General features: G+C 37.0%; 1 protein-coding gene across 1 annotated transcript in view; it reads left to right on the forward strand.

Annotated features, from left to right (window-relative positions):
• The window catches only part of LOC140159365 (exostosin-like 3), a 141,369-nt gene that overhangs the window by 37,149 nt on the left and 84,125 nt on the right, over nucleotides 1-20,095 (forward strand). The window contains 1 exon segment of the mRNA XM_072182813.1: nucleotides 17,461-17,502. The gene's annotated coding sequence lies outside the window, so the exon portion shown is untranslated.

Raw genomic sequence — 20,095 nt, forward strand, 5'->3', positions numbered from 1 at the left:
GCTGAGAGCCACAGTTATTGCATAGTATTGTGATGGATAGTCAAAATGTTGTTATTTTCTGTTCAATGGAGATTTGATTGGGTTTTTTTCTTGTTCAACATGAAGTTATCATGTGCAGACAATTTTGGCCCCAAGTGTTTATAATATGAAAGAATACTTCCTGAAGAATTGCTTTCTGCATGCATCCTTGGTATTAAAATGCTGACTTGCAGTTACAGGTATGTTTCCCCCTAGTTATAGCCCAATTGTAAAGTAGGCCTATGAAAAACTAGTGAAATGTACAGACAGGACGAGATGTTTCGGTACCAGGGTGGCGCCGGCTCCCCTGCCCATCTCCCCTAGTATTGACTACACCACTGATAGGATGTAAATGCCTTGTAGTCTTGAACTCAGACTGGAGCACAGAATTCTATATACACAAGAACCGGTCATCCCTATACCGATGCGTGGCCGCAAACGTAACCGTCCCGGCTGAAAAATGAATCAAAAAAGGTACGGCAAGAATTTTTCGCATCACGTACGTCGAAGTTCACTTTTCAATGTGCGAACTGTAGTTAGGATAATGAAAACGACTGGTAAGCAAGTCTACTAAATGACATCAAAATCTAAAGAAAAAAATGGCGGACCGTCGCCGGACCCTTTCCAGAACTAATACAGCATATTTAGCCATTGTCAACATGGGGTCATCGGTTTGAATATTTTCCTTATATAAAAACTAACACCTCCGCTATATGGTATTTCATGATATAACATTAATGGGAAGAAAAGTGCAAATGCTTTTCGTGTTTCGAATCGGACGAGTGACAAGCTCTAATGACGTCATGATGTAAACAACGTAATCGTCATTAACAATTAATTAGGTAAACCCAAATATGGAGGTATCCAAAAGTATGCTAATTCGAAGTTCGACGAATCAGAATACGATCTTGGTATCCAATTATATGCAAATGAGTTGAAGGAGGTTACGTGACCACATATACTTATTCTCATCTAGCTTTACTAAAAGATCTTTGGACTGGAGATTGTACTCGAGTCCTCATTTTGAAGGTTTTAGACTCGTTGTGTGTTTCTCAAACTAAAAGAGCAAATGATTTTTTGGTACAAGTTTGTGTAAAGTGACAAAACGTAAAATGTGCAGAGCAACCACGCACATACATGTACAATGCCTTGCATAAATTAGATGTTTGTTTGCAAAATGGTTTACAAGTCAGGTAATATCGTCCTAGATCATTGGGCCAACATTCTTGGAACTACGAATTGTTTTACAACTTGCGTCATAAGTCAACTCCCGAACTAAGGGAGTGTTCAGAAATACTTTGGTGGGGGGCTGGTAAAAGGGAGGGGGGCCAAAAAGTTTTGGACCTTAAAAGAGGGGGACAAAAAGTTTTAGGTGGTAGGAAAGGGGGGCCAAAAAGTTTTCCTCTTCAAAACCCAAAATTTTCGCGCGCTTCGCGCGAATTGAGACACTCTATGTCACTTTTAACATGGGCAACTTTTCGTTTTCAGTGCTTTTGTTTGAAAAAATGATGGCACTTAGTGTACACATATCTATTAATTAATATGACATTAAAGATGATCAGCAACATCTGGGTTGGTCTAAGAAATACTGGCACTTTTTATCATGAAATTTTATATCTCTTCAAAGTCGGCTACAAATCAGTATGATTATGTACCAATCTGAATACAACTAAATCAAGAAAATATTGCAAATAAATTGGATTTCTTTGCACGTAAACTGCACACTTCAGCATGTTCAGTTTTAATACTATTTCTCATTGCAAAATTATTTTGTACACAAAGGCCCATGGGTAGATTTACCATAGGCAGAGTGGGCATAGGCCCAGGTACCACGGTCTTTGGGTGCCAAAACTGATACCTGTGTACATTTGCGTGACCAAATTAATCTCATATTTGACCATTTTAGCTTTTTGCATAAATTAGTTCTAATTTTAACAATATTTGACCATGCATTCAAGCTTCAATAATGCGGTTCACACGCATTTGTACAGTACTATCATAATAGCCACGGATCCAAATTATGAACCTCCAAATAAATCCTCTATTTCATTTAGGCCCTATCCCTGTAAAATCAGATAAACACCCTGATTTGAGACAAATCTAAATTAAGTATAAAATGAAAATTTCCTTGTGCTTGTATTTCATGCGCAATTGTCCCACCGGAAATGTTTCAAACATTTGCCTCCCTCAATGACATGTGACCCAGATACCACACCACTGGAAACAACACTAAGTTTGTTATACGATAATGGGGGGACAAAAAAGTTTTGTCTGTCAAAAGAGGGGGGGCAAAAAAGTTTAGCGGTCCATCGAGGGGGGGTCAAAAAAGTTTTCGAGTGAAAAATTTGAGGTAGACCAGCCCCCCCTACCAAAGTATTAATGAACACTCCCTAATTCAAGTTGCCACAGAACTAAGACATGTTACCGCTGATCTCATCATCCCCCTCCGACGATTGCATTACTTATGTGTTATCGTAGCATGGCACTGACGGTAACTTTGTAAGACTTTTTAATAGCAAGCAAAGAATCGATGTTATTGTAGTCATTCACTGTAAACATACCGGCACATAAAAGTGTATTATTGGTTTTTTTTGAAGGACCAAAACATAGCTAGGGTAAGCCGATGTATGGTTTGCTCGTGGCGATGGAAGGATAACGGAGGATAAGGAAAAGTTCATATCCTGTTTGAAGGAGATTTGGAGCAAGAAATCGTCAAAAGGTTACCGAGGTGTTTTGTAAAGTCATCTTCACATGCTCTAGTTTCACTATGGACCACGATAGCCTCATCCAAATGGCATAGTCCAATAACCTCAATTAAACAAACCTAGTGCAAAAATTTGACCTCAAGTTGCAGAGTATGGGTTTTTTGTACCCAAATTTTCAATGAATGTATGAATGTATTGGAGTTAAAGAACTGTTCCCTGATAGATGAGCATGTTGTGGATCCTAGTGTTTGCTGATGCTCAGCTAGAATTGCATTTCATGTTGTTTTGAAAAGTGTAAATATTTGAAGTAGGAACATAATTATACATGAAGGGGGAAAAGTTGCTTGGATATGAATCTTGCAGGGTCATGTTTCTGGGTTGGATTTGAGTATTTATAATGCTGAATCACGATGCTAGGGTTTAAAGATGCGCAGCCATGTAGCTATAGTGCCATGCTTTAAAAATGTTGTAGTATGTCCAGGTTGTACTTGTCTGTGTCATCGCCTCATTCAATCAGAGATGTTGATTGTGGTTCACAGACCGTCACTGTCCGTGGAATGGAATATGATTCTCACTTCAGCTCTATTAACAGCTAGACATTTCATTTGAAAAGATATTTTTTGGACCAAAGTACATTATATTTTGTTATTGACAGATTTAACTCGCTTCGGCTCATGGTTTTCATTTCCATTTGAAAAGGAAAACAACGTCTTACATAGCGGACAATGTTCTATTGACATTTACAATGTACGGTTCAAGAAGTGGTTTGAATCGACTGTTTGTTGTCGTATTCTCTTGAGAGCTAGTGGTATGTCATGTGAAATGTTTTCTTAAATTTCTAGAGGCTTGTGACTGGAAAAGTTTGTGAGAACTTTATTCTATAAACCTGTTTTAATACAAGGAGTACAAAATGCCTTAACTTTTACTTGAACCAGCATACATTTACAGGGTGTCCCTGAAAGAACTGTACCGTCAGAAACTTAATTGTTTGGGTATTCTAATGCGACAACTAAACATAACTAAATCACTGGTGTGGTTGATGAATAAATCAGCTATCACATACTTTTTGAATCTTGACAATAATTGACCACACCGTTCTTGAAATATAAGAATTTTACAAAACTCTCATTTTCAAACCATTTCACAGATTCAAATATCAATCAATGATCTGTATTCGGAGTGCTAATCACTGCGCATCATCAGCTCATTAGGCAGATATTTGACAGATATTTGACTCTGTGGAACAGATTGAAAATGATGTAGTTTCATAAAATTCCTTTATTTCAAAAACGGAGTGGTCAATTGTCAAAATTAAAAAATTATGTGATAGTTCATATATTCCTCAACCACATCGATTTGTTATGTTTGGTTTATGCCTTAAAATAACCAAAAAATTTGGTTCCCGACGATACAGTTCTTTCAGGAACGCCCTGTATGAATAGAATCCAAGTGGATGGATAAATGAAGTGTGCCCTTTGTATTTCATTATGTGGTACGAAAGCATAACCTCTGACCTGCTTTTGAAGCTTTCTGAGTTCTGATTAGCCAATACAAAAGCTGATAAAGCTAAAAAAATCATGCTTTTAAAATTTGAAAGAAAACTGGAATAATCAACCAACATTTTTTTTCTCTTATCAACTATTCAAAGATGAAATATTGTGAGTGACATGCTCGGCAAACATGTATTGACAAAGAAAACAAACTTTACCTAAATGCAGACTTGCGTGCGACACAAGACTGGATAATACCTTAGAATTGCTTATGTGGGCTTGTGCAGTAGTAGAGTGGAAATACAGTAAGGCCTTTAAGCATCGAGAAGAAAAGGGAAATAAGTGAGGGAAATAAAGAATGGGTAGAGAATATAGGTAAAAAATAGAGCTTTCTGGAGCAGTGCAAGACTTCAAGTCCAATAGTTTTTGAGTGCACACTTTCCGGTTGCTCACTTACTATTTCAGATGCCCTAAGATAATGCTTAATCCAGTTTAGGCTGGGAGAAAATCTTGGTGAATGTAGCCAAGTTGCATAGAAGTAGCTACAGGTTCATGTAGATGGATTCATGATTAGGAATGGATGGATGTCTTTAGGTTGGCTTACCCTACATGTACCAGTAGCTGATGAGATCTGGTTAACCCCATGAGAACTACCTGCCGATTGGTCAAAAAGAAGTTTTCATTATCAATTGGACCAATCAGCAACATTGTTAGAATAATTTCACCACACAAAAAAATTGGGGTGAATTATTTGCAAAGCTCCATTCTGATTGGTGATTAAAGTGAAGATATCATGTAATTGACCAATCAGAGGCAATGTTACATCGGCAGGTAGTGCTTAGGGGGTTAATACATGTATGTATGGAATGGGTTGGTTCATGGTGCTAATCTGGTGTGTGCCCTAGTTTCGCGGGTGGAATGTGTCTGTATTATAATGATTTGCCTGGATGGATGGACGCTCTCTTTTGTTTCAGTTTGATGCCCAATAGGTAAGCCTAATTCATATTCTGATTCAGGGGACAGGTTTGTGGTGAAAAATTGGCCAAGATCTTACTTTATATGTGATAAAATTGATTCATACTACTAAAGCCATAATGTACGATCATTTAAAATGAATTTGGTTCATTTTTTTTTCATTTAACTTCATTATTTCAGCTTAAATTGACCAGAAGATATTTCTGACAGTTGTTTACTAATATTGTTTCTTACTTCTAGTGAAGTGACGAATTACATATTTAATACTGGGTTTGCTGTTACCAAATTCAATCTTGTTTGAACATTTGATGTGTAATGCATTAGGCCAATTATGTTAGAAATATCTTGTGATTTCAGGCTAAACAATTGCTGTAGGTAACCATTTTTTGGTGGTCTCCATGTATGACAATTCTGGGAATTTGATTGGCAGATTTTCCCATAAGTCTAGGCTATAACATTTATATGCAATGCATGCAAATATACTGACTTTACTGAGTCTTCATGGTCTTGGGGTCTTCCAATTCTAATTGGGTGGGAAATGATCTCCTCCACAGTTTCCACACATTACTTTTAATATCAGACATTTTGTGAGGATGGGTGTCTAAAACTATCAGAATGAAGGCCTAATTATTTTGACAAAAAGGGTCACACAAGCATGAATAGCCAAAATATCAAAATCACTGTCCTGTCAGACCGACCACTTGACACAATTCCCTGTGAAAAGACGTTCGTAATGTGTTTCTCATCATACCATCCTACTCATATTCTAAACAAGCAGACATATTTGTCACATTCTGTTTATAACCAAAATGGTCTCATAGTCATACACTTGATTCCAACGGCAAAGTTCAAAACCTCTATTTAACAATCATAGCTTTAATATGTGAACTCAAGTTATGGGGTATGAGTTTTTGTACCCAGCTTGATTTAATGTCACTCTATGAGTGTACAAATACGTACATGTAGGGGTAATATAAGAACTGTGTCATGACTATGAGTGTCTGCGATCATAGCGCAAGTGATCATGCTGATGTTATTATGTTTCACAGGTGACACTCATCCTACACATCTTCCATGTCAAACATACAAAGGCGTTGGTGATGAGTTTGACACATTTTGTTTGTATGTGACCCTAATCATGATAATGTGCTTCAGGTGGTATTTGTGTTATTGCTGCCTTAGAGGAAGTTTGAAAGACATTTCTGTCAAATTAATATGAGACAATGCTCTAGATATTTTCTGAACCCTAACCTGCCATAAAATGCCAGTCAACTCCTTTCTTTTTCTCTTCCTCACTTGTCCCTTCCGTCCCTTCCGTCCCTCCCATCCCTCCCCCATCATGCAGTTAGGCTTAAAGGAACATATGTCGAGAGATGTGTCGCTGTTGAGCCATACATTTTCCTGCATGTTTGCACTAATTACAGTGATTACCACCAGTGGCATGGAGTCATAGTGGCAGGAGGGATGTTCGATCCTCCCCCCCCCCCCATCAATTTGAACATTTAGAAAATTCCACAGAAAAAGTGCTGAAAAATGGCTTGTGTCCCCTTCTACATGTATATTAGGCCTAGTGCCCCCAGGCCCCAATCATAGCTTAAATATGTGACCATCCACCTCAACTGAGCCCGGATGTCTCCAGTGCCACTATTGAGATATGCTCCATTGAACTTAACAATAAACAATAGGAAACAAGGGATTTATTGACTGTTTTATTGATTTTTCACTACTTAAATGTCAAGTACTATAGACATGATATACATCATTTTAAAGCTAATTTCAAGCAGAATATTTTGGTTGAATATCTCAAAAATGATGATTGGCGACTTCAGGGCTCAGTTGTGCTGGATGGTCACATATGTTAACTCAAGTTATGGGGTATGAGTTTTTGTACCCAGCTCGATTTAATGTCACTTTATGAGTGTACAAAATACATATACGTGTAGGGTTACAAGAACGGTGTCATGAGTGTTTGCATCCTAGCCTAGTGATCATGTTGATGTTATTATGTTTCACAGGTGACACTCATCCTACACATCTTCCATGTCAAACATGGCTTGCTTCACTTCCTGCAATTGGTAATCCCATGATTTTTAATAACTTACAAGCAGAAGTGGGGGGTGCTGTCCCCTTATGCATTCCACTGGATTTATACTGTGTAAAAGAACAACTTTTTTATGATGTGAGATTTGTCTCTTGCCAAAGAATGCTGATCACTTGAGCTATTCCTGCATCTCCAGTATTTCATCAAAAATAATCTGTTTGCTCCAAACCCAAATCCCTGTGCCAGAAGGATTCCCATTTGGATTAAATGAAATTTTGAAAACTTATAATTTTGCAGAAAAAAAAACCCTCCTACTTTATAGAGGTGACTAATAAGTCATGTTTCTTCATCAAATTTCACGGGGAAAGTTGAGGCTGATCTAATCACGACTGTCATACTGGATTTAAACCTAACTTAATATCCTGTGTTTACTCTGCAGCAAATATCAGATACCTTAGAGGTTATAAGATTCCAAGAGATAAGATGAGAGACGAGTATGAAATATCATCTTGTAATATTTCCCTTTAGCTAAGAATCGGATGACAATCATTGTGACATTGACACAGGAATTGTCGAGTGGGACGGTGTTAAGAAACGTGATCCGGGTGAGATGCTAGCATTAATTACAAGATGTAAGATGATGTCTAGTGTCATATTGCTGCAAAGATGTTATGTTTTAATTCATATTTACACAAAAATGTTTAGTTTTAGTTAAAGAGGAATGATGTAATTTCAACTGAAGATATTAGGCTAAAAAAATTGTTACATCTCAAAGCCCATGCACGTTCGTTTTTTCTTAGCACGTCCATGTCAGCTGAAACAGCAAATTCAATTTTTATTTCCTTTTTTTAAATATTTTTTTTTAGTCAAATCATGAAATTCTGTGACAAATTTGGAAGAAAGTTACTGGATTCGATACTCACATTTGTTTAAGTATAAAACAATTTGTACTTCAATTGTGTAAATCAACCACAATTTTATACAGTGTACTTTTGAACACTCGGAAATGACATCTTTTAAATTCAAAAGTAAGTTTTAAAAAAATCTGTAAAAAAAAAATGAAAAAAAAAATAAAAATCTGTAAAAAAACACTCATTCCACATTCATTTTTGAAACTCCCATGGGGTTTGAGACATAGCATTATAATTTTTCTTTAGCCTTATTCTTTACAAAGGCTGAATCAGTAAGGCTAGGCTTGCAAAGAATACAAGATTTTAGAGGCCTAAATCTGCACCTTGATTTCCCCAAAAAGGCAAAATTTTGAAGTTTGGGCCTAAGCCTAGTTTTAGCGAGTTTAAGCTTCCATTCATATTTTCACTGTACGGCACAGCTAGAGTATCTTCATCCTGTTCATCAACATGTTAGAAGCATACTTTGCTTCTGATTCAGTCCTTTTTGCTTGTTTTGTTTTCACCCGCTCGGTGGACTTAAGGTGTTGGCATTGCCAAAACAAAAGTTGGAAGTGCATTTTCATTATTTTAAGTTCCTAGGGTGCTAATTATGTCAAATACTTGGATTGTGGATGATGTACAAAAGGTTGTAGGAGAATCAGAGGATGATTTAAGGAAGCCCCATCATGCACTGCAAACGTGTTATCACTAGAGTTTCAACTGCCACTTTACTTTTCAAATCCCATTGAATTCTGTGCAAATGATGTTGTTTAAGAATTGTGCGTGTGTCATTATTACTTGGTCGATTTCAGAACAAAAGTGATGTATGCATAAAGGATAATTCAAGCTAATTCACACCTTCTGTAGGTAACATAAAATGTGAAATCGACTAGCATTTTGAATGCGTTTTTATTGTAAATATATCAGTCCAAATTCAAATTTAACCATGCCCGTCAATGCAATGTGCGAGCAGTGGTGTCATGTTCACTCACACAGCTGTGCTAACCGCAAGTCAACACAGGGGTGTGGTGGGAAGTACTTAAATCATCCTCTGTAGGAGAATCAACCAATCAATCTAGATGTGAACTGAATGAATGAAGCTTGCACTAGGAGCCACAACATGCTCATCTATCAGGGTGCAGTTCTTAAATAAATTTGTACATTCATTAAATGTGTGCATCCATATCAAAAAGATGCACTTGTCGGCTGCTACATGTGTCTCATTTCACATAATAGCTAGGAATAAATATCAGACTCATATCAAGTGTAGGTCACTTCAAATCATCCCCAAGTCAAATTGTATAAGAAATGTTCTCTGTATTCCTAACCCATGTGACTTTGGATGATTTGAAGTGACCTCCACTACGAAGATGAGTCTGGTATTTAATCCTAGCTATTATGTGAAATGAGACACATGTAGCAGCCGACAAGTGCATCGTTTTGATATGGATGTACACAAATGACCTTTGATAATTTGGGTACAAAAACTCATTCTCTGCAACTTGAGGTCAAATTTGCACTATGATTGTTTAATTGAGGTTATTGAAAGATGCCATTGGGATGAGGCCATTGTGGTCCATAGTGTAGGGGAAGCAACCAATCAATCTACATGTATATAGATGTGAACAGAATGAAGCTTGATGTTGACTTCTTATTTGACAGGTGCAATCAACTGTAGCAATTGAAACCTTTCTAAAAACTTCATCTTACAGCAAAAGGTTGCTAACATTGCCTTCACTATTGGCATATGTTGTAACAAGGTTGAATCAAGCTACAGGCATGCTATGATTACTAGCTATTCATTTTGCACTTGATGAAGTGGCAACGAAAGGCAACAATTGTATCCAGAGGCAATTCTAAAAAGATTCAATGAATTGAAGAGAATTAAAAGTTGGGTAAACATCCATTCACTCTTAGCCTTAAACGATCTTAACTCATTCCACGCTGGTGTCGACTGCAGACGACAAGTTAAAAAAAAAAAAAAAAAAAATTCTGAATTGTAATTTTTCATGATCATATTTGGAATTAGCATGAAAAATGCATTAAAATGAGTACAAACAAGCCTAGTATTGGTTCAGTGGTTCTTAAGGTAGCTCTTGATATTTCAAACAAAATATCTCCAAAATGTTGAGGGCTAGCACGTAGAACATTATAAAGAGGAAAGTTCTTTAGCTAGCTAGGTTGATTGAGTATTGCAGCATTTGTTGTTATAGTTTAGTTTCCCAATAAATTGCAAAGTCAGATAGAGTTTGTAATAGTACACTGTAGATACCTGTGGTATAGGGATGTACATAGATAGTTCATTGAAATAGGCTTGCTTGCAAATGTCTGGAATGTTATTGTTTATTATTGTGGTGTTTTGGTTGAATGTTGTTGTTGATTTCAATGTTGTGACGGTGTTTATCATGGCAAGACTTATTGCTCATAAGCAACATGAAACACATTTTGTTCATTTACAATGAACTGTACAGGGTTTTACAATGTATGTCTCATGTTATGCAAATTGTATGAACCTTTTCATTGTCTTCTTCAAAACAATTTATTAGCAATATTCTTATAAATACAGAACCGGTTCCGGAGCCACTGAATAGTATTACATGACTATAAATCTGGGGTGGTGAACCTTCAAACTTCTCTGTTATTGTTCATAAATGCCAAGGTGCGAATAAAAAAACCCATATTTTAGGCTTAAAATTTCAGTGAAATTATTAGAAACATATAAGCTTTCACCCGATATATCTCCATGGATAAAGTGTGTGTGTGTTTGGAGGTGGGAGGGGGGGGGGTTCATTTTCAACTGTCAGGCCGCAGTTCTTTCAGCTCAATTGTACATTTCCGGGTACATTCATGCCATGACTTTCACAAAAGTATAATACTCCTCAATTTGAGGTCAGCTTTTGAGTCAAAATAATGAACTTGGCCATTGAAAATTAGAGTATAGCATGTAAATAATATTATGTGTATAGCATTCCATTACCACACACTCTGATTGGCTCTAATGACAGTGTGTCCTTGTCCGACCTGTCTGCTTTGATCTTGAACTCAATCTTGAACCTTTGCACACCTCAGGGGAATGCAGGGGTGAGTCTGTAGGAACCTTGAATCACTGTTCAGTCACAATGATGAAATTGACTTTGCTCCTACATGTAGTAATAATGCTATATTAACCCTAACACTGACCCATGCTTTTTGGTATCGGAAGTCAGAGAAGATCCGATTTTTCAAGAAGAAGAAGAATTTTGACTTGGCACCCCGGGATTGAACCTTTGACCCCTCGCGCATGCTGCTTAACTAACGCGGACCGGTAGCTGCTCGGGTTATTGCTGCCCGGCCAGCAATTCCGTGATCATATCACACTTCGGGTGATTGCGCCATCGCAGACCCTGGGATGCATGCATGTTATGAATTTTTCATCGTGGTATTTTGTGGTTTTTACTGGTGTTAGGGGTAAAGGACACTCTAATCTGGAAAAATACATGTATTTTAACCCTAACACTGACCCATGCTTTTTGGTATCGGAAGTCAGAGAAGATCCGATTTTTCAAGAAGAAGAAGAATTTTGACTTGGCACCCCGGATTCGAACCTTTGACCCCTCGCATGCCAAGCGAACGAACGCGGACCGGTAGCTGCTCGGGTTATTGCTGCAAGGCCAGCAATTGCGTGATCATATCACACTTCGGGTGATTGCGTCATCGCAGACCCTGGGATGCATGCATGTTATGAATTTTTCATCGTGGTATTTTGTGGTTTTTACTGGTGTTAGGGGTAAGGAAGGTAAATATTGTGGTTGACTGACTTCACAGTGCTTCTTGGAACCACTTTCCCAGGATCAAGTCAACCTGCTATTTTGATGATACATCATTCAATCTACATGAGCAGATGATAGTGACTTTGAGGAGAGTTGGAATATGTTGGACTACTTGATATGTCTTGTTGTTTCTCTCAGCATATCATTTCACTCTTTCGTCCACAGAAAAGGTAACAGAACTGATTTGCCATCTGCCAGGTAAACTTAGTTGTTTATTCTGAGTTGTTCAAAGTTGTGTAAAAGTTTTGTCTGTCCTAATGCTGCTGATTTTATGTGAATTTGCTGATGTAGGCCTATGCCACATCTTTTTAATCATCTGCTTTTAAGGCACAGGTTATCATTGGTAGTGGCGTATACATTGTAAACTAGGGTTGGTTGGTAGCGCCCGGGGCAAGAAACAAAATTGGTGCCCCTACCCCCCCGAGAATAGATGCAGGCAGTGGCGTAGCTAGGGGTTGTGGCACACAGGGCTAAGGATACATAATGCCCCCCAATTCTTGAAACAATTGTGTGCGGGATTTTGGACAAATAAGGCCTACCACTAAATTATGTTTGGTTACTAGAAGTTGAAGTCTTAAAATGTCCTTTCAATTGATTTTGCGCTGAAATGCGTGCAAAAATTTTGACTTTCATCACTTGGAGGGGCACAGAATCGATGCTGAATTGGTCAATTTGACGCCCCCCCTAAGGATGGCGCCCGGGGCACGTTGCCCCCCTCCCCGACCCCCTGTAGTTACGCCACTGATCATTGGTGTAATTTTGTTTCAAATGGTCAAGATCACTGGTGTCGTAATGCTATAATGTACAGTAATATGGGCATCATATATATATATTCAAATATTCACTGTGGCTGATTTACTTGGCACAGATATTCATGTTATTGGTGTGAAGTTTCAATTCTGAGTACCTGACCTGTTCTTAATGACGGCTTCAGTATTTCAACCATAGTATTCTTGGATGGTATTGTTTGCATCTTGAACAGTTTTGAAAGGGGCCCACTCACCGTAGATAGCTTTCACCACACTCTAATTATGAAAAACAGATCTTGAGTCAGATTTAACACCTTGTAGTTCATTTAGCTTGCTCAAGACAGTAGCGTGGGGGTGTGATACTAGATGCAAGATCTAAGGTAGTGTGGAGAAAGTCACTTTGCGCAGCATCACACACTACAGATGCAGCACTTTTAATCTCACGTTTACCACACACAGGCGTTAGATACTACTATCTCGAGAAAGCCAAACGGACTATAGCAATCTTGAGCATTTTAAGATACTAAAATAGATACAAAGAATGAGTAAGAGACATGTACATAGAATTGCAATAGGAAACATCATTGTTAATGATTGGATACAGCCGGACAAGGTTGAAAACTTATTGCAAGTAATCTTTATACTTCACAAATAAAATTGCAGTTTGTTTAGAAAGATGTTTAAAACCTTTCAGTTTAGAAATATTTTGAGGCATAATTCTATAAATTTGGTATTTGGAGTGCCTGAATTTGCTTTTTAAAAAAAGTCTAACTAAAGTCAAACTTTACTGACCTTTGGAAACATGTGGACAATATTTTGCAGTAAGCAAAACCCTTTCATGCTTAAAGACTAACAATTGCCGATTGTGACTCATTCTATAGTAAGGCCGCCAAATTCTGGTCATTAGACTGATGGGATTAGGAGTTGTGAAAAAGGTACAATTATAGTATAATTGTGTAATAGATGATAATTAAACTGTTAAGATTTGTTATTTAAAAATAAAAAATGCAGTCAGCCATTAATTTATTTTACAATTAATTATTGTATGGTAGGTTTCACTGAACTTGTGCCAGCATAGTCATTGGCCGGTAACTTTTTGAGGCATATTTCGAACACTGGTTACACGTACATGCCGCACACCACTTTAATCCCAACACCCAAGCTGCTTTTTGTGGCAGGAAGGGCAGAAGAAAGAAGATGTTTCCCCACCCCGGTTTTGAATCACAATCCCTCAGGTACCAACCACCACCACACCGGTGCTTCAGGGTGAAACTAATTTCTATTGGTAGAGCACCGATTTTGTGCACAAATGTGAAATTTCCTTGTTTTAGGCCCCCATAGCAAAATGTGCATTGGTCAGTCTTAGGAGTATGTTATCATAATATGTAATTTGATTTTGCCCCTTACCCCTTGCCCCAAATTGTTTCACTGATCAACCACAGGAGACCGTTGTATTAAATTGGTAGGATAAGAGAGCATGATGACTTGTGCTGCTGTATAACATTGTGTCACTACAAATAAAATAGGCCAATATTTAGACACTGAATAATTCTTGTTTGTCTTAAGTTCAGATTCATTCTCTGATACTAGAAATATCATTGAAAAGATTTCATACATGATTTTGCTTTTTTCTCCTGAAGTATCAGGATAAGGCCGCCAATGCCCACCATATGAAAGAATATTTTTAGTAAAACAGCATTTCTGATTGGAAATTACGAGAGAGATGGTAGGTTTTAACTTAAAGCCATATTATAACATTTCTTTAAAAATAGATTAATATTCATTTTCAATAAAATGTTAGCAGTTACTGTCAGGTATGTCCCCTTTTGAGCCGAACAAGTGAGGTAAAACAAAGAAAATTGGAATTTACTACTAGCGCCAATGCATGTTACTCCGCCGGTTGTAATATGGTACGATCCTCTGGCGTGTATGTGTGTCCCGCATGCCGTGTACGTAGTACTGTGTTGACATCGCATACGTGTTTGACTAATATTTCTATCGTAATAATAAAACGACGGTTCCGGCGGTTTATTCAAAATCTCGGATTTTGACAAAACTACAGCACCTAAAGTCTTAATTTTTGCAGAGAATCTTTGTTTACTAAAGTACATAATTACAATCGTGTAAAAACCTGAATTAAAAAAAATTTTGAGGGCGTTCTCCTCAGCAAATGTTTTATGGCTTTAAGTTTATGTGATTGAGAAATAAATGTACAGCACAGAAAGGGTTATGTTTGTGTGTTTCTGGAGAAAGAAGTCATATCCATTGGGAGTACCGAACCCATCTTTACATACAAACATCACTTAAGGGAGAAAAGAGAACAAAACAAGTTCTAAATCGATATAGAAGTGAGAAAATGTGCTAACTCTTTCAAGTTATGCTCAAATGTGTGCACAAAATCAATGTAAACCATGTTTGCTATAAACGGGAAGGTCTAGTTATCAGAAACTAGTTCCAGATAGCAGATGCACAAGAAACCCAGTGTAGCCCAACCATATTTGCATAGAAATTCATTTAAATTGATATGTTATAGACTGTAGGAGCTGTAATCTCAGCTGCTGAACTATATGTGTAGGCAATTCCATATGGGGGTGGAATTTGCAAGTGGCAATATCCATGCGATTTTGAAGTCATTACTCCAACACATTTTTTTTTCTTTCATTTGATCATGGATTTTAATCAATAACGTGGAACATTTTCCCCGAAGGTATGCTGAATTATAAATGTACAAGCATACTTAGATGTGCAATGAGGAGGGGTTAGTGACCGATATCCCCTGGCTTGGAATATATCGGGCTACCTGATATGACTTGTCTCTCGCAGCTCAATTCACTGGGGGGGGGGCAGGGACTGCCTTTTGAGGAGAGCGAGAGCAATTGCTCTCGACTGCTGCTCTCCTTAAATCTGGTTTAGGAGAGTGGTTTTTAACTCTGCTTAGTTGACCATTCTCTCCTTACATTCTATTGTAAATGCTCTAAACAGCTCTGCTTGAAGGCTCCAGAAGAGTTATTTAATGCTCTCCTGCAAATTCCAAAAGACAGTCCCGGGGGGTGGGCACGGTGGTGCAGCGGTCTAAGACTTTGATTCATAATCGTGATGAGGTAGCTTGAGGTTGGGGGTTCAAATCCCTGCAGCGTCGATGTGTTGTGCATATTTAGGCAAGGCTTTTCAACCCTATTGCCTCACCTCATCCAGGTGTACAAATGGGTACCTGCTTTATTATTCAAACTGTGGATAAAGGTGCAGCGACCGCCCTGCAGTAATATTCAGGGGTGTGATTTTTCCGGATTTTTTAAATTTTTTTTTTTTTTTTTTGAGTGGCCCTGGACCAAGAGCTAAATGCTTAACAGAGATGTCACATTTCGAATTTTCAGTTTCAGATATGAGAAAATCTCCAATTTTAAAATGAAAATTCCTTAGAACCCTGACTGGATGATTTATAGACGTGCACTGTACTGTGTAAAAAAGGTGATGCAATTTCTCATGTGTATGTGAATGATATGATACTGGAAGTATGTATTCGCAGATAATAAATGTTTTTATACTATAAAGTGAAGTATTTTAACAGTTTCTCATTTTTGCATTTTGCCCCATGAAATTGCATCTCCAGTGGTGCTCAAGTGTGTAAAACCCCTCTGGCTTCGGGGGGCTTCACCCCTTCACCCCCCTTCAGCGGGCCCCTGGACCCCCGGCCGCAACAGGCGAGAGCTCCGCTTCGCAATTTCATTACCTTGGGTTTTTTTTTCAAAAAGCACCAATCACACCACTGAATATTTCATGGAAGAGTCAGGTCCAATCGCTTTTGAAGAGAGATGGGCAGTTTTGGCACTCTGGTCCGTCTGTGTGGATTTTTGTATATTTTCAGAAGTTTTTAATGTTTTTAACTTTGAACTGTCTTCTAACAAATAGATAATTTCCTCCCAAGAAGAGAAAATGGAAATAAATTTGTGAGAGTGTGAGTAAATATTTGAACTTCAGTTAGTAGAAACAATTTATTGTCAAATATTGTCAAATTATCATAAAATCTGGTTTTAAACATTAGACAGTCAAGCGCCAATGCCTGATTAAAATAAAGGTTTGTATGAATTTTGCAATTATTAGCTCACAAGTGCTTAAATAAATAGTGAATACAGCTTGAAAATCCCCCCTTGTCATTTTGTTCTCAACAAGCTGTCACCTAATAAAAATCTCCAGGATTTCAGGCTTTGTAACAGTATCTAGCTGGTAATATTTTATGTCATTTAATATTCTGCATTTTATCTTCAACAGTTTTGGCAGTCAAGTTAGCTCAATCCAGTGAGGTGCTTGATTAGGCCATTTACAATTGATTCTTAGTTTCCTGTTTCCCGCCCGTGTCCAAAGTAGAGAATTGCAAAATATTTAATTATTTTATTTATATTTTGGACTTTTAATGACTCCCATTTGCTACTTTCTGAATTTGATCATATCAACTATAATGATGAATAAACAAAGAACATAACTGTACCATTACTTATGTATAATATCAAACATAGTTGTAAAATAATTAAATGCATGTTCCTTGTCAAAACGGGTTGATGTAGGTTGCGACCACTTGTTTTAAAATAAAGAAAATAAAAGATAATTAATAATTAAAAGTCGCCTCATCCCTTGTTTTCAACCATGAAACAGGAAACTAAGAATCAATTGTGAAGGGCCTTATGGAGCATGATGGTACACATGCTGATTAATGTAAAAAGTTATTTGCAATTGAACTTTATAAGTGACTTTTTTCTTTCTCTCTCTGTGTTTTTACTTCTGACAGTGAGCTGAGCAAGTGACATACATGATAACATGAACATTTGTGGTAAGTTTCATAATTTGGGGATGCACCCTATAGGCCCCTACCTATTCCTGAAAATTGTAATTTTCTAATTTTTCTAAAGGGGTAACAGAATCTTGAGTGTGTAATTAAGGTTATACGATGTATTGTTGGTTGAAGCAGCAGAAAAAAAGTAATTCACAGCATCTTGCGAATGGTAGTGAGTTTTAGCAAAAATTGCATTGCTCAATTCATAGCGAGCATGTAGAAGAATTCAAATATCACAGATATACTTTTTTAGGTGAGTGTGGTTCTTGAGTTATGTTGTAAAGAGGGCTGAAACAACAACACTTAAATTGTAAAACGTACATAATAAATTAAGCAAGTTTTCAAAGTATATGATTTGTAGAATGAACTTTTGCAAAACACCAAAGTGTTATTTTTCAATAATATGTTGATTCAGATAATGAAAATCAACTTTTTTGACTGCTTCGACCAACAATACCTCGTCTACCCTTAAACTCATTCAGCAAGACCCAAGAATGTTCAATTTATGATTTTAAAAACAGACCAGGTTTGATTTAGGACCAACATGTATACTCCAGAACGTAGTTTTGCAGTGTTCTTTTTTTAAACATTTCTGCAATTTTCTGGAATTTGGAATAATAGGTTTGTGGAACACGTACTGGAAATGATGGAAAGTGACATTTGTGTGATTATTAATAGCAAGCTTAGCTGAAAATACGGGGGATTTGAATCCAATATGAGCTAAAATTTAAAAGCTCCGAATGAGTAAATGCGTGGATCGTGCAAATAATTGAATGTAAGCAGAGCAAATCATGTTTTCTAAATGTAGCACGCGGGTAAAACATTGTTCAATATACTCCTACGATTCCGATCCTAGACAAAGATTAGTCTTCGAGATACGGTCTAATAAATTTGCCCCAATTAAATTTGATTGAAGAGAAGGAAATAATTATCCTTACGACAAGTCAAAATGATCAAACTGATATAGAAGGTGTGACACATTTGCAATGGTTGCTTCTATTGTTGTTAATTTTGACAAATGTCATGTCTGACTTTGAGGTATTTTGGCATGCTTGTTTGTTACTCAGGCTGCAAAATGTGTTACTAGTACTACTACTAGGCCAAGATGAGATGTGAGTGTTCTAATTCTTCTTTGTTTTTACCTATCCTTGGAAGTTGGATTCTCATCAGCCAATTTACTCTCTAAATTCTTAAAAAATGTTGTCTATTTGATTGCGATGAGGGACAAATCCAAGCTTAGATTAAAAATTCTTAATCTAACAGATTAGAATTAAGCTAATCTAAATTAGATTACGAGTTTTCAATCTAAGAGATTGAAAGTAAAATCCATTAGATTGAATTTTTAATGTTAATATGGATTAGTCTTCAATTATTGTCTATTTTAATCCACAACTAATCCTTGCCAAGATTTGAAAAGTTAATCTAATGGATTGGAATTTTAATCTATAAGATTCAAAAATGATAATCTAATTCAGATTAGTTCAGTTTTAATCTATTCTGAATAGTAGAAGTCAGTAGAATAATTAACTGATCTTCGCACACATAAATTTGGTTTAATATACATGTAGTACATCAGTATCCATCAATTATTGTAGAAAGAGGTACCATAGGCTTGATGTTCAAGTTCAATCATGATCTATAATCAGTGCCAATCAGGACATATACTTTGATCAGCTCGTAATCTGTGGGCCTTGTAACATCGCATATTAATATCTTGATGTATTTTATTTTGAGAATTGTCTGGTGACATCTCACCAGAAGCATCACAAATTATAAATTAAAGGCCTATACTTTTGTCTACTTTCTTTAGACAAGACATTCTAGTAAAAGCCTAACAGTAACAATTCCCGCGGATTACTTGCTGATCATACTGTAGATACAATATCTGTGGTCAGCATGGTCAGGGCTTGACTGCCTTCATTGACTTGGGGAAAAAATGTGAACTGAAATTGATTATCACAGTATTTGGCAATGCCAAGTCATCCTACATTGTACCTTATGCATATCCTCTTTTAAAACCCAACATATGGCCCCTACTCCAACACAAACTTCAGAGAATTAGGCAAGCTTCAGCCGTTGCATTATGATGTGGTAAGTAAGTTGTGCGCTGCTTAAATCATGTCAGCCTGTTACAGCCTTGTTCACAAACATGTACAAATGGATTTTTGTAAGCTTATTTACTTCTTGCACACAGTGCAGTTTATCCATTTTACCTATTCAATGCTATCATTTACCAGGTATGCTTGACATTCAGCCACTTTGCTGCTCTCCTACGCTATTACAAAGAATAGAATTACGTAGGACGTACATGTCAGAATTTAGACTTAAAGTTACTGTCCAGATTGGGTCGGACTTCAGGGACACAGAACAGGTTGAAATTTATTACCAAATTTTAACATCTTTATCAAAATTTTATTATGATATAAACTGGTATATATGTGACATGATCAAGGGAAATGCGTCGGATGTCACTAATATTGATTTTGAGATATTGGCAAAGAAAGTCTGGAAATTCTTTTTTTTTTAAATTGTTTTCAGCGACTGATCAATTGATGTAACTTTGCAAAGAAAAGTCGTATCAAGACAGGGT

This window comes from Amphiura filiformis, chromosome 8 (genome assembly GCF_039555335.1).
Source record: "Amphiura filiformis chromosome 8, Afil_fr2py, whole genome shotgun sequence".
NCBI classification, from domain to species: Eukaryota; Metazoa; Echinodermata; class Ophiuroidea; order Amphilepidida; family Amphiuridae; genus Amphiura; species Amphiura filiformis.